The sequence below is a fragment of the Corythoichthys intestinalis genome, chromosome 22, assembly GCF_030265065.1.
Source record: "Corythoichthys intestinalis isolate RoL2023-P3 chromosome 22, ASM3026506v1, whole genome shotgun sequence".
Lineage (NCBI taxonomy): Eukaryota > Metazoa > Chordata > Actinopteri > Syngnathiformes > Syngnathidae > Corythoichthys > Corythoichthys intestinalis.
The window spans coordinates 11,010,742-11,023,770 of NC_080416.1; the positions used below are offsets into that span (position 1 = coordinate 11,010,742).

The following is a 13,029-nucleotide window of genomic DNA, read 5'->3' on the forward strand; positions in this document are numbered from 1 at the left end:
TAACGCACATGCCCCGCTCAAACAGATTAAAATGACAGCACAGTGTCATGTCCATTTGTTACTTGTGTTTTTTGGTGTTTTGTCGCCCTCTTCTGGCGCTTGGTTGCAACTGATTTTATGGGTTTCAGCACGATGAGCATTGTGCAATTATTGACATCAACAATGGCAAACTACTAGTTTATTTTATGTTTGAAAATTTTACAAATTTTATTAAAACGAAAACATTAAGAGGGGTTAAATATAAAATTTCTATAACTTGTACTAAAATTGATCTTTTAAGAACCACAAGTCTTTCTTTCCATGGATCGCTTTAACAGAATGTTAATCATGTTAATGCCATCTTGTTGATTTATTGTTATAATAAACAAATACAGTCCTTATGTACAGTATGTTGAATGTATATATCCGTCTTGTGTCTTATCTTTCCATTCCAACAATAATTTACAGAAAAATATGGCATATTTTATAGATGGTTTGAACTGCGATAAATTATGATTAATTAATTTTTAAGCTGTGATTAACTCGATTAAAAATTTTAATCGGTTGACAGCCCTAATCACAATAGATTGGTTTATTTACATTTCAAAAACCAGAAGCCATTCAATATGAATGTGATTGCACTTTTTACATATTTAGTTTACATATTTAAGTGTTCAGATATTAAGATTTGAATGAGGCAAAATAACATGCTTTTTCTCTCAAATATATTGTTATAATCATTTGTTTCGGATGTACTGTAATTATTTTCTGTATAAAAATTAATTTGGTGTTCAAAAAGTCTTTTTTTCAAACCTGATTCTTGAAAAAGAGGGGGTTGTCTTATAATCACAGCTGTCTTATATTCGGGCCAATACGGTACTCCAGTTCGCCCGGCATCGAGTCGGGAGGGAGCGAACCCGCCACTGGCCGAGTGGCGACTATGCTACATTAGCGTCACAGCAGTACGCTGTGACGTGATGCTACTCAGAAAGTTCGGTTGGCGCAGTGTGAATGCTGAACCTTTTCAACAAGTCATTTGCAAGTCTTGTTGCGAGGTAGCTCTCCAACCGGAACCTGGTCCTCGTCTAATCTTTGAAAGCACCTTAAGTGAGATTAATCGCGATTAATTGCGGAAAATGTGCATTTCTTCTTCCTCATTCCTTCTGTAATAAACATCTATCGACGTCAGTGGCAAGGAATAATAACCGTCAGCTCCAACAGTCCAACTAGATTTTTTTTTTCCTGTTGCATTTTTGCCTGAAAGAAAAAAAATGCAGATATTTCCCAAGATGTTTTTATCCCCCTCATTTCTTTAATCACATTTTACTGATTGAATATTTTTTTCAAAGCTGACATGGATCAAGAAGCGCATAAGTAATGAGATGATGGATTTCGCAGGCACAGAAGTCATTTTGAAAAGTATTAGTCTGGAATACCATTGGGGCTGACACTATCAAATATTTTTTGAATTGATCATTCGCTCGATCATTCTATTGATTCATCGGACTTATCTTGACAGCCCTAATCGCTATTATATTATGTCTGACAAACAAATAGGACTGTAAATTCTGGTGTAGTTCACATTGTGTATTCAGTCCATTTCATCACTGCATTTGTCAGCTTAAATCAAACTTGACTTGTTCTAAATGTCACCATTCTCATCTGGTGTCTTTGCATTTACGATAAAAGCACAATGGATTAGTTTTAACCATGCACGGATTAATGATTGCAGTTCCAAGTGATGACTATGACAAATCTACCTTTTGCCAGTTCTTAACTTCCCAACATTCATTTCCACTACCCGCACTAACGTTCCTGTGACACGGTCTTTTATCAAAGAGAGGGTTTGACATTTGGGGACACACAATTAACTTTCAGTGCAGATTTACTGGAAGTGTACGCTATAATACATCTAAATATGGACTCTAAACGCGGACAGATAACCTTGACAAACTGTTGCCTAGCGGCCGACAAGCACGTCACGTGATGCTGACTTCTCGTCTCATGATTGGTTGATGAGGAATTAAATGGAGTTCCTTTTTTCTGGGCTTAAGTAGATATTGTGTGTACTATTGCAAAAGAAATTAATTAAATCCTCATCTTAACGTTGGGCCAAACGTCACTGGCAATCTAAAATTAACTCGACAGGAGCGCTCACTCGCTCTTCAATACGCTGCACTTTTTAATTATCTTTGCAAGAATGTTTGAAATGAAATAATGGCAGGAGTGAGCGCATTGGCATTTTTTGCGATTAATAGTGATTAATTATGCAATAGATTAATGTAATGAATCTTTTTTAACTTCAAATGAAAGCTTGTAACAGATTTAGCTGACTTAAATTAACAGCGAGAAATTGGATTAAAAAGATGAACTCATTGGCTGCTATTGACGGGGATAGACGTCAAATGTTGACAGTGGTTGACAGCGAATGATCGCTCAACAGGATTTATCACGTTTTCTCGATTAATTTAGATTAGTTGCAGATAATGTGCATTTACAAAAGTCTTTTTGTATGTGTTGATTTGGCCAAAATAAAGTTGTTACAAGTTTTGGTTTGTAGTTGAAAATGATTGTTTAAACACGTGAATCTTTTACTAGATTATTTGCGATTGAGATTAATTTTAGAATAATTTACATTTCTTAAAATTAATCTGTTTTGCCAATTTACCATGTGTTGACTTGACTCATAAATCTGTTAAAAGCTTTGGTTTGAAGTTTTAAATTATTGTTTAAACACATAACTCTATTACTAGATTATTTGCGACTAATTGAGATTAAATCGAGAATAATTAACATTTCTGAAAATTAATCTTTTATGCCAATTTACCATGTGTTGATTTGAATCAAAAAAATCTGTTAGAAGCTTTGGTTTGAAATTTAAAACAAACAAAACAAAAATTAAATCACATTAGACTATAACTAGATTAATTGCAGAAAATGTGCATTCTCAACAATCTTTTTGGTCCAATTTCTATGTGCTGACTTGTCTTAAATAAAGTTGTTACAAATTTTGGTCTGAAGTTTAAAATAATTGTTTCACCAGATGAATCTATTGCTAGATTAACTGCGATTAACTGAGATTAATTCTAGAAAATGTACATTTCTGAAAATTAATCTCTTCAATCTAATTACTATGTGTTGATTTGACTACAAAACAATCTGTTAGAAGCTTTGGTTTGAAGTTTAAAAAAGAAAAAAGAAACAAACAAAAAAAAAGAAACAAATAAATTGTCACATTAATCTATAGCTAGATCAATTTAGATTAATCACAGAAAATGTGCATTCGCAACAATCTTTTTGGTCCGATTTTACATATGTTGATTTGGTTTAAAGTTGTTACAAGCTTTGGTCTGAAGTTTAAAATAATTGTTTAGCCAGATGAATCTATTGCTGGATTAACTGAGATTAATTCTAGAAAACTTACATTTCAGAAAATTAATCCATTTAGTCTAATTACTATGTGTGGATTTGACTACAAAACTGTTAGAAGCTTTGGATTGAAGTAAAAAAAAATATATATATATATAGTTACATTAATATATAGCTAGATCAATTTAGATTAATCGCAGAAAATGTGCATTCACAGCAATCTTTTTGGTCCAATTCATATATTTTGATTTGGTTTAAAGTTGTTACAAGCTTTGTTCTGAAGTTTAAAATAATTGTTTAGCCAGATGAATCTATTGCTAGATTAACTGCGATTAACTGAGATTGATTCTAGAAAATGTACATTTCTGAAAATCATTCTCTTTAGTCTAATTACTATCTGTTGATTTGACTACAAAACAATCTGTTAGAAGCTTTGGTCTGCAGTTAAAAAAAATAAAAAATAAAGGTTAATCACATTAATCTATTGCGCGATTAATTTTGATTAATTGCAGATAATGTGCTTTTACAACGATCTTTTTGTATGTGTTGATTTGTTGCAAGTTTTGGTCTTAAGTTTCAGTTGATGTTTAACGACATGAATCTATTTCCAGATTATTTGCAATTAATTGAGATTAATTTTGAAAATGTACATTTCTACTTCTGTATTAAAAATAAATGGCAATGACCAAATGAATAATTACTGTCAGCCTCTCTCACATCAAATAGATTCGATGTCTATCCCTGTCAAGTAGCGGTAATTGTTCAGATGGGCCATATTAGAAAGGTAATCTTAACAGATTTACCGGCAGATTTGGTTCCAGTAAAATGAATAAAAATCATTGAAATAGCATTTTAGTACATAATAACAAAAATCTGATAACCCCTTTAGATTTCAGCTCCCATTTGGACACTCCCGACGTTTGTCTATTGATATTCAACTGGAACGGCGACACAGCAGAGCTCTGGGAAAGCAGCGAACAAAGTATTTTGTTGCTGGATTGGAGCCGAAAGTCATTAACTAGAGTTCCCTTCAGACCGCTGCGTACGCTCGACTGGGTCAAAGGGGCGGGATGGCTTCTGGCTCCGACGGATGCATGCTGCAAACAGACAGCCGAAAGCTGCCCTGATCACAAGAAAGACTGTATTTATCACTACGTGTAATACGGAGTGCTCAGCTTAGGGTGAAAACTATGACCACAATAAAATATTTCAATTAAGATTATCATGTTTTGTAAGTCCCATTGACGGTGATGGACGTCCAAATGGTTTGGATGTCCAAATGGTTAGGATGAGTGCTAACTACACATACGATAAGAAAATGTCACACATTTTGAACTTATGACCGGGGGTGAAAACCGGCACCGTTCCGTTAAAAGATTCAGGGGCGGAACAGGGCGGAACGGTGCTTTTATCCCGAAATATAACGCCAACTGTCAAAATCCCATGTTAAAATATACCCTCCTAGGCTGCCACATATGCATATACAAGAAGAAAACGATCTATTAACGTCAGATTTCCATACACAACTGTTCACAAACAGTGTTGTTAATAACGGCGTTAGAATATAACGGCGTTACTAACGGCGTTATTTTCTTCAGTAGTGAGTAATCTAATTAATTTTCTCATCTTGGCAACGCTGTTACCGTTACTGAGGCAGGAAAGGCGTGCGTTACTATGCGGTACGATGTTGATTGACTGACGCGAGAAAAGTCTTTTTCAGACTTTTCTCGCGTCAAAAGAGGAGGAGTGGGGAGGAAGCAAGGAAGTGTGCCGCCGTTGCAAACGCGATGCTACTATGCTAGGTAGCTCCAATAATACCTGACTGTAGTTGATAGCCTACAAACTACGCCCACATGATGCTTCGGTAGATATCACATATATACAGAACTAGATTCAAATGACAGACACGGTGACATTAGCAACATGTATAATAAAGAACTAGATCTGTTAGTAAACAGCCGCCATCTTAAAGCAGTAGACTTCTCTTGAAGGCTCTGTTGTACAGAACCTTTTATCTAAATCTTTTTTATCTAAAATGCTCCTAAATCGGCAAAATCTTCACCTAAATCTATCTTTAAATGATGAAACAGTTTTAAAACTTACACATGTCGAAAATAGACAGAAGGGAACTAATGCAATAACGGGAGCAATTTTAACAACTTTTGACGGTTGATTCACAACATTAAATGATCTCCACACATAGCAAAGGTTACTATCTAGTTATTGCAATATCCGCAATATCCCTGTGTCTAGTTGAGTTTCGGGTAAAGAATTGGGCTAGGGCCAATTGTCCCAAAAACCCTTTAAACTTCACATTGTGTGACCTGTTTTTTGTTTTGTTTTGTTTTGTTTTGGGGTTTTTTTTAGAAAAAAGCATGAAAATTATCACCAGTTACTTTGCCAAGTAACTAATTACTCTAACATTAAAGTAACTAAGTTACGCAATTACTTTTCGGGAGAAGTAATTTTTAACTGTAATTAATTACTTAAGTAAGATTAACAACACTGTTCACAACAAGCCTAATAAAGTGCTTGCGTAGTGTAATCCATTTCCACCGTTACTTATTCATTCCACGGAGCTCTGCCCAGCATCCAGTGTATCTGAGTCTGACGAGTTATGAGGTGCGCATGCAAGCAAGAAAACCACCCTTGAATCAGTTGTCCATTCAATTGGCTGACAGACATGTGATCAGCATGGATAGTTGGCTCTGATAGGTTGAAATGCACAGTTTTTACATCTGTGTGATTTTGAGAAAGAACCACATTGAGATGATGTGGCATGACATAAAGACAGCGATTCAGGCCAGAAGTCCCAGGAATCTGACTGAGCAGTTTTGTAGAGAAGAATAAGAGGTCCTGATCGATGTGCCAGACTGATCTGCAGCTCCAGGAAGTGTCTGGTTAAAGTTATTGCTGCCAAAGGGGGTGCACAAAATATTAAATGTGATGGTTCACTTACTTATTTTTCCCCCTTCTTTCATTGTTTGCATACTATCCTCATTAAAATATGAAAACCTATAAATGATTGGGTGGTTTTAGTTAAAGCAGACAGTTTTTTCATCTGTGTGATTTTGACAAAGATCAGCTCATATTTGATGATTTTATGCAGAAATGTGAGAAATTCCAAAAGGTTCAGTTACTTTTTCACACCACTTTGTCATTTGTATTCAAAATGAGATTGGTTTTAGATGGGATTTTGCCAGTCAGTGGAAAAAATACAATTTTGAATGAAAATCTGTTTCTCATTTATGCCTTGTTTCAGTGCAATTCAATAGCTAATGCATGTGTAAAACCTGTTGTGTTACACTGTGTGTTATATGTATAACTGTGCCAAAAGCAGTTTTTGCATTTTGTTGGTTTTAGGACGTTTGGACCCCCCCCCCCCCCACCCCCCCAAAAAAAAAAAAAAAAGCAGGCTCAGTGCCAACCTTTATGTCAGGGACATTTGTCAATACATTCTAGTCACGTTGACCCCGGCTTTTGACGGAAGGTATGGCGTATTTTTATCTAGTTTTCCTCTTGTCAGACGAAAACTGGCATCCGTCTCGTTATGTTTTAGTCTCCCATGACAGGTTTTTAGCTCGATGTCGTCACGTCATTGTCATTAAAAAATTGTTCGTTGACGAAATGTTATCGTCATCGTTAACGAACACAACACTGCTCCCCTCAATCTCCGAGTATGTCGGTTTGATATCAGTGTCAGATTTTTGGCATTAGATAATATCGGGATGTCTGTTAAAACGTCATTATCAGACAACTCTAATTACTTAATATATGCATTTACAGTGGGGCAAATGAGTATTTAGTCAACCACCAATTGTGCAAGTTCTCCTACTTGAAAAGGTTAGAGAGGCCTGTAATTGTCAACATGGGTAAACCTCAACCATGAGAGACAGAATGTGGAAAAAAACAAAAAGAAAATCACATTGTTTGATTTTTAAAGAATTTATTTCCAAATTAGAGTGGAAAATAATTATTTGGTCACCTGCAAACAAGCAACATATCTGGCTGTCAAAGAGGTCTTACATCTTTTAACGAGGTCTAACGAGACTCCATTAATTACCTGTATTAATAACACCTGTTTTAACTCATTATCAGTATAAAAGACACCTGTCCACAACCTCTGTCAGTCACACTCCAAACTCAACTATGGCCAAGACCAAACAGCTGTCGAATGACACCAGAGACAAAATTGTAGACCTGCACCAGGCTGGGAAGACAATCTGCAATAGGTAAAACGCTTGGTGTAAAAAAAATCAACTGTGGGAGCAATTAAAATGGAAGACATACAAGACCACTGATAATCTCCCTCGATCTGGGGCTCCATGCAAGATCTCACCCCGCGGCATCAAAATGATAACAAAAACGGTGAGCAAAAATCCAAGAACAACACGGGGGGACCTAGTGAATGGCCTACAAAGAGCTGGGACCACAGTAACAAAGGCTACTATCAGTAACACAATGCACCGCCAGGGACTCAAATCCTGCACTGCCAGACGTGTCCCCCTGCTGAAGAAAGTACACGTCCAGGCCCGTCTGCGGTTCGCTAGAGAGCATTCGGATGATCCAGAAGAGACCTGGGAGAATGTGTTATGGTCAGATGAAACCAAAAGAGGAACTTTTCGGTAGAAACACAGGTTCTTGTGTTTGGATGAGAAAGAATAATGACTTGCATCCGAAGAACACCATACCCACTGTGAAGCATGGGGGTGGAAACATCATCCTTTGGGGCTGTTTTTCTGCAAAGGGACCAGGACGACTGATCTGTGTAAAGGAAAAAATGCATGGGGCAATGTATCGGGTGATTTTCAGTGAAAATCTCCTTCCATCAGCAAGGGCATTGAAGATGAGACGTGGCTGGATCTTTCAGCATGACAATGAACCCAAACACACAGCCAGGGCAACAAAGGAGTGGCTTCGTAAGAAGCATTTCAAGGTCCTGGAGTGGCTAGCCAGTCTCCAGATCTCAACCCCATAGAAAATCTGTGGAGGGAGTTGAAAGTCTGTGTTACCCAACGACAGCCCCAAAACATCATTGCTCTAGAGGAGATCTGCATGGAGGAATGGGCCAAAATACCAGCAACAGTGTGTGAAAAGCTTGTGAAGAGTTACAGAAAACGTTTGGCCTCCCTTATTGTCAACAAAGGGTACATAACAAACTATTGAGATGAACTTTTGGTATTGACCAAATACTTATTTTCCGCCATGATTTGCAAATAAATCCTTTAAAAATCAAACAATGTGATTTTCTGTTTTTTTTTTTTCCACATTGTCTCTCATGGTTGAGGTTTACCCATGTTAACAATTACAGGCCTCTGTAATATTTTCAAGTGTGAGAACTTGCACAATTAGTGGTTGACTAAATACTTATTTGCCCCACTGTATACACAATATTCAGGAAGATTTTCTAATTTCTGACAGAATTTCAACAAAGCAAAAATCATTCCGCTTTGAAAGCGGTTACTTTCAAACCGACTACATCTACAGTCTGGCCTTGGCTTTATAATTTTTTTTCACTTATTTTCCTCTTGTCATTTGGAACTGTTGTAAAAACTGCTACACAAATCTAACTCTAAAGTTCCACCCCAAATAGCTAAAACAGCATGTTAGAAAGTGGACAGAAAACATCTGAAAAAGGCAGTTCAGCACTTTCCCTTATACCCACAATCAATACCACAATCTTAAACACACGTGCTATTACAGTTGGCCCCCGCAAGTGATAGAAAGTGGCCGGGAACGTACTTAAATGATGGGGTTAAAAAAGGATGAAAAAGAACGATATGGCAGAGGAAATCAATAACCAGTCTGGCTGTTTAGGATAGTGTACTCGGTCCTAATGACCTAATGATCCTCGCTCACGCACAGAGTTGCCCTTAGGGGAGAAGCGTTCACAACATTCATTGCTTCCTTTGATTCAAGCCCTTTAAAAATATCTCTTCTTTCAACCATTAAATCATTTCTGTTCGGCTATAAATTTAATTTCTGAGTGTACTCGACTCCAACTACACGCCGCGCCGGTTTCACATTCACGGGGTGACACAGACAAACAGTGCTGAATGTTAAACAATTCCTCGTGTGACCTTTCATGTTTTTTTTCTTTCAGCAAATAGTTGCGTATAAAAACATGAGGTTTTTTTTTTTTTTTTTTACTTCTTCAAAAAATGTCCTGACATTTTCTGGGCATGTTTATTGGCAGGTGCAACACTAGAGTGTTGGCATTCAGGTCAATTCAAATGTCAATGCTGATGATAATAATAATAAGGTACAATATTAAACATTCATACAATGTAATTCATAAGGTTAGGGTATATTAAAGTTCATATTTAATCCCCAAAGGAATTGTGAATAAATTAAGAAAAGATCATTATTGTTCACAGTGATGAAAAATGTTTTTGTTATAAGTTTTTATGTAAAATGCTCTTTGAACAGAGCAAAATCCATAAAAGCACACCAGTCAGCTCTGTTCTAGCACCACCTATTGATCATTCAGGAGTATTTACGGTACAGATTTGTCAGTGAAGGGCAATGTGGATTATTGAAATAAAATCCAAGAATAGAAATAAAGACACTTGATGCCTTAAATGTTGCAATCTTTAGTAAATTCAACAAGTCTTTTTTTTTGTTTTTGTTTTTTTGTCCTTTACATGTATCTGCCCGGTACCAGAAGCGCAAATACTTGTGTTTAAAATAAATATAAATGCAATATATACTTACACTAAGTAAACAATAAATGTTTTCAAATGTAGGGGCAAAAATTAATCAGAACATTATATTGAAGTAGGCCAACAGATGACCGAAACCTCCATTTATGTTTATTAACTATTAACTCAGTGGCTGCCATTGACAGCACTAGACGTCCAATCCATTGTGACTACAATGCTTTGTGATTTTATATACCCATCCGGCAATCAACATTTATTACACAACTGTAACTGTAAATCTGCAATCTGTAAAACTGCAATCTCAAAGTAGATTTATGTGGTTGAACTTATTTTTCAATTTAGACCAAATCTTTTAACTGTTAAATGAGTCAAATAAAGACAAAGAAAAACAAAACAATATAAAAAACTGGACTTAACACACTTGCTGCCATTGACGGTGATAGACGTCCAATCTAATTCAACTGTGAGGGTTTGCAGTGATCGAATACATTGTGCTTTTTACACTCATTTGGCGATCAACATTTATAATAGATTGAACCAGAGATAAGAAATGTAAATTTTTAACAAATAATCTCAATCACAATTAATGTTATATTAGATTAATGTCGTTTTTAACTTTTATTAAGACCAAAGCTTGTAATAGTCAAATCAGTCAAATTAAGACAAAAAAAAGGTATCAAAAACTGTACTCAACTCACTTACTGCCATTGACAGTGACAGACGTCCAATGTATTTTGACTGAGCGCTGGCAGTGATCAAATAATTGGTGCTAACATCAGAATTTCAACAATTAATCTAAATTAGTCGCAATTAATCTCACAGTAGATTCATGCTATTACCGGTAAGCTTTTTTAACTTCAGACCAAAGCTTGGAATAGTCAAATTAAGACGGAAAAAAAAAAAAACGGTATCAAAAACTGTACTCAACTCACTTACTGCCATTGACGGTGATAGATGTCCAATCTGATTTGACTGTGAGGGTTTGCAATGATCAAATACTTTGAACCAATTGGCTGCAAAGCTTCATTGCCTCAAGAAGCCTTGGGGGAGACAGTCAACTTCTGCTGCCACCTGCTGTCAAAATTTGTGTCCAACATGCCTCCTAGCATGCATTGCAGCGCTACAGATGTAAATAACAATCAAAATTTCGGGGGTTAAAAAATTAATGTTCTAATTATTTCTTCCTTCAGTTACTGTTCCGATTGTTTCATTAATTGCTAGTTATGGTATTTGGTAACACTTTATTTGACAGTGGTGCCATAAGATTGTCATAACACCATCATTATAATGATATGACACTGCCATGAGCATTAATGAATGCTTATGACAGATGTCAAGTTGTGTCATCTGGTAAATTATCTCACTTTTGAATGGATGTTAAAGATCCGAGCTGGACGTAAATGGCGTTAGTGACATAATTTGCCTGGATGACACTTTAATGACATCTGTCATAAGCATTCATTAATGCCTATGATAGTGTCATGTCATAATTATGACTGTCTTATGGCAGTGTAATGATGCCGCTGCCAAATAAAGTGTTGCCTATTAACCTGATTATATCAACGAATAAGCCACATTGGACTATAAACAGCAGGATTAAAAAATTGAGGGGGTCTTAACGTCTGAAAATGATGGTAAACTTTTTTTAACTTCAGAGCAAAGCTTGTAAATCATTCAAATTAAGACCAAAAAAGGGCACCAAAAACTGCTATTAACGGTGATATTCGTCGAATCCAATTTGACTTGGAAGGCTGGCAGTGATTGTTTCATCCTCCCGGTCAGAATGGATTGGACCGTCTACCTGTGTCAAAAGCCACTTAAACATAAACACCGCCAACCTTCTCGGTTCGGACAAATTAGACAGCCACCCCCGTCAATGGGAGCGAACAAGTGACAGCGACTGATTCAGGCTGTCGCAGGGGGGACGCGAGTAATAGCTCCGAATGAGGGAAACATCAATGAGGAGATCCGCAGTGACAGCAGACAGAGCGCTGCTTTCTGCTCCTGGCAGATAAGTTTGTCATCCCTCACCCACGTCTGTCTGTCTATCTCTTCAAAGATAGATGCGCGTGCTCCCATTTTATTGTTCAGAAATCCCAAGCAGAAATGAATTGAGAATGTGGAAAAACATACAAAGTACCTCCAGATCAAATGATTCTTGTACAAATATCACAGAATTTCTCCTGATTTGAGAAAAAAAAACATGGCAGAGCTTCAAAATGACTTCACTCAAATTCCAACAATGTAAATAATGACTTACCTTACTCCAATAGATACCAGGAGAAACACTAAGAAGCCCAGAAGAAGGATAAAAAACACAACTCCTTTCAAGAAATTGGCAAAATAACCAAACTTTTTCCTCCAAATAGGTTAAAAAGCATCAGTTATAAAGCAATCTCGCAGGTGAGAGTCCACCTTTGAACAGCATCGCCTCGGGTGGGTCGCCAATGTGAGAAGCAGTGACAGCCTCCCGACTGGCCGCTCCTCCCGTAATGTTCCGTCGAACGGCAGCAGCCGCATTAAACTGGAGCTCCTCCTCGTCTCAGCTTCCGCGGCACGTGTATGTGTGTTGATGTGCGTGCGTGGGGAAGTGGCTTCTCTCATATATGGAGAAATAGATTCATATTTTGAAAAAAACGCGTGACCTTTCTCAGAAACACATTTGTGAATATTTTGGAGCGCTTGCCTCTGCAGAGCGTTTGGCACTTTGAAGGTCAAACATTGGATGAAAGTGCTATTTTTGTGTGGGTGAGGGCCTAAAAGCCGAGAAATTTCTGCAATCTGGTTTCTCAGCAAGCACTGGAGTGGCCTTGGAGTTGAAGATGATCATCGGAATACTCTGCATTGTCTTGTAAATATTTGCATTTCGCTTACACTCAAAAAAAGGGGTGTTGAACTGACATAAAATTTGCACCTGATAATATTGCTTTCCTTCAGCATTTAGCAATTGTGTCCCTTTAACATAAAGCACACATGTCTAGCCAAAATTAGGCACTCATGTTGAGCGAACATAGCACAC

The 13,029-nt window shown here is 36.9% G+C and overlaps 1 protein-coding gene across 2 annotated transcripts in view; it reads right to left on the reverse strand.

Moving 5' to 3' along the window:
- Window positions 1-12,504, reverse strand: part of calcr (calcitonin receptor) — a 79,887-nt gene extending 67,383 nt beyond the window's left edge. For both annotated transcript variants that reach the window (XM_057827932.1, XM_057827931.1), the window contains exon 1: window positions 12,271-12,504. The gene's annotated coding sequence lies outside the window, so the exon portion shown is untranslated. The remainder of the gene's footprint in view (window positions 1-12,270) is intronic.
- Between the last annotated feature and the right edge of the window lie 525 nt (window positions 12,505-13,029).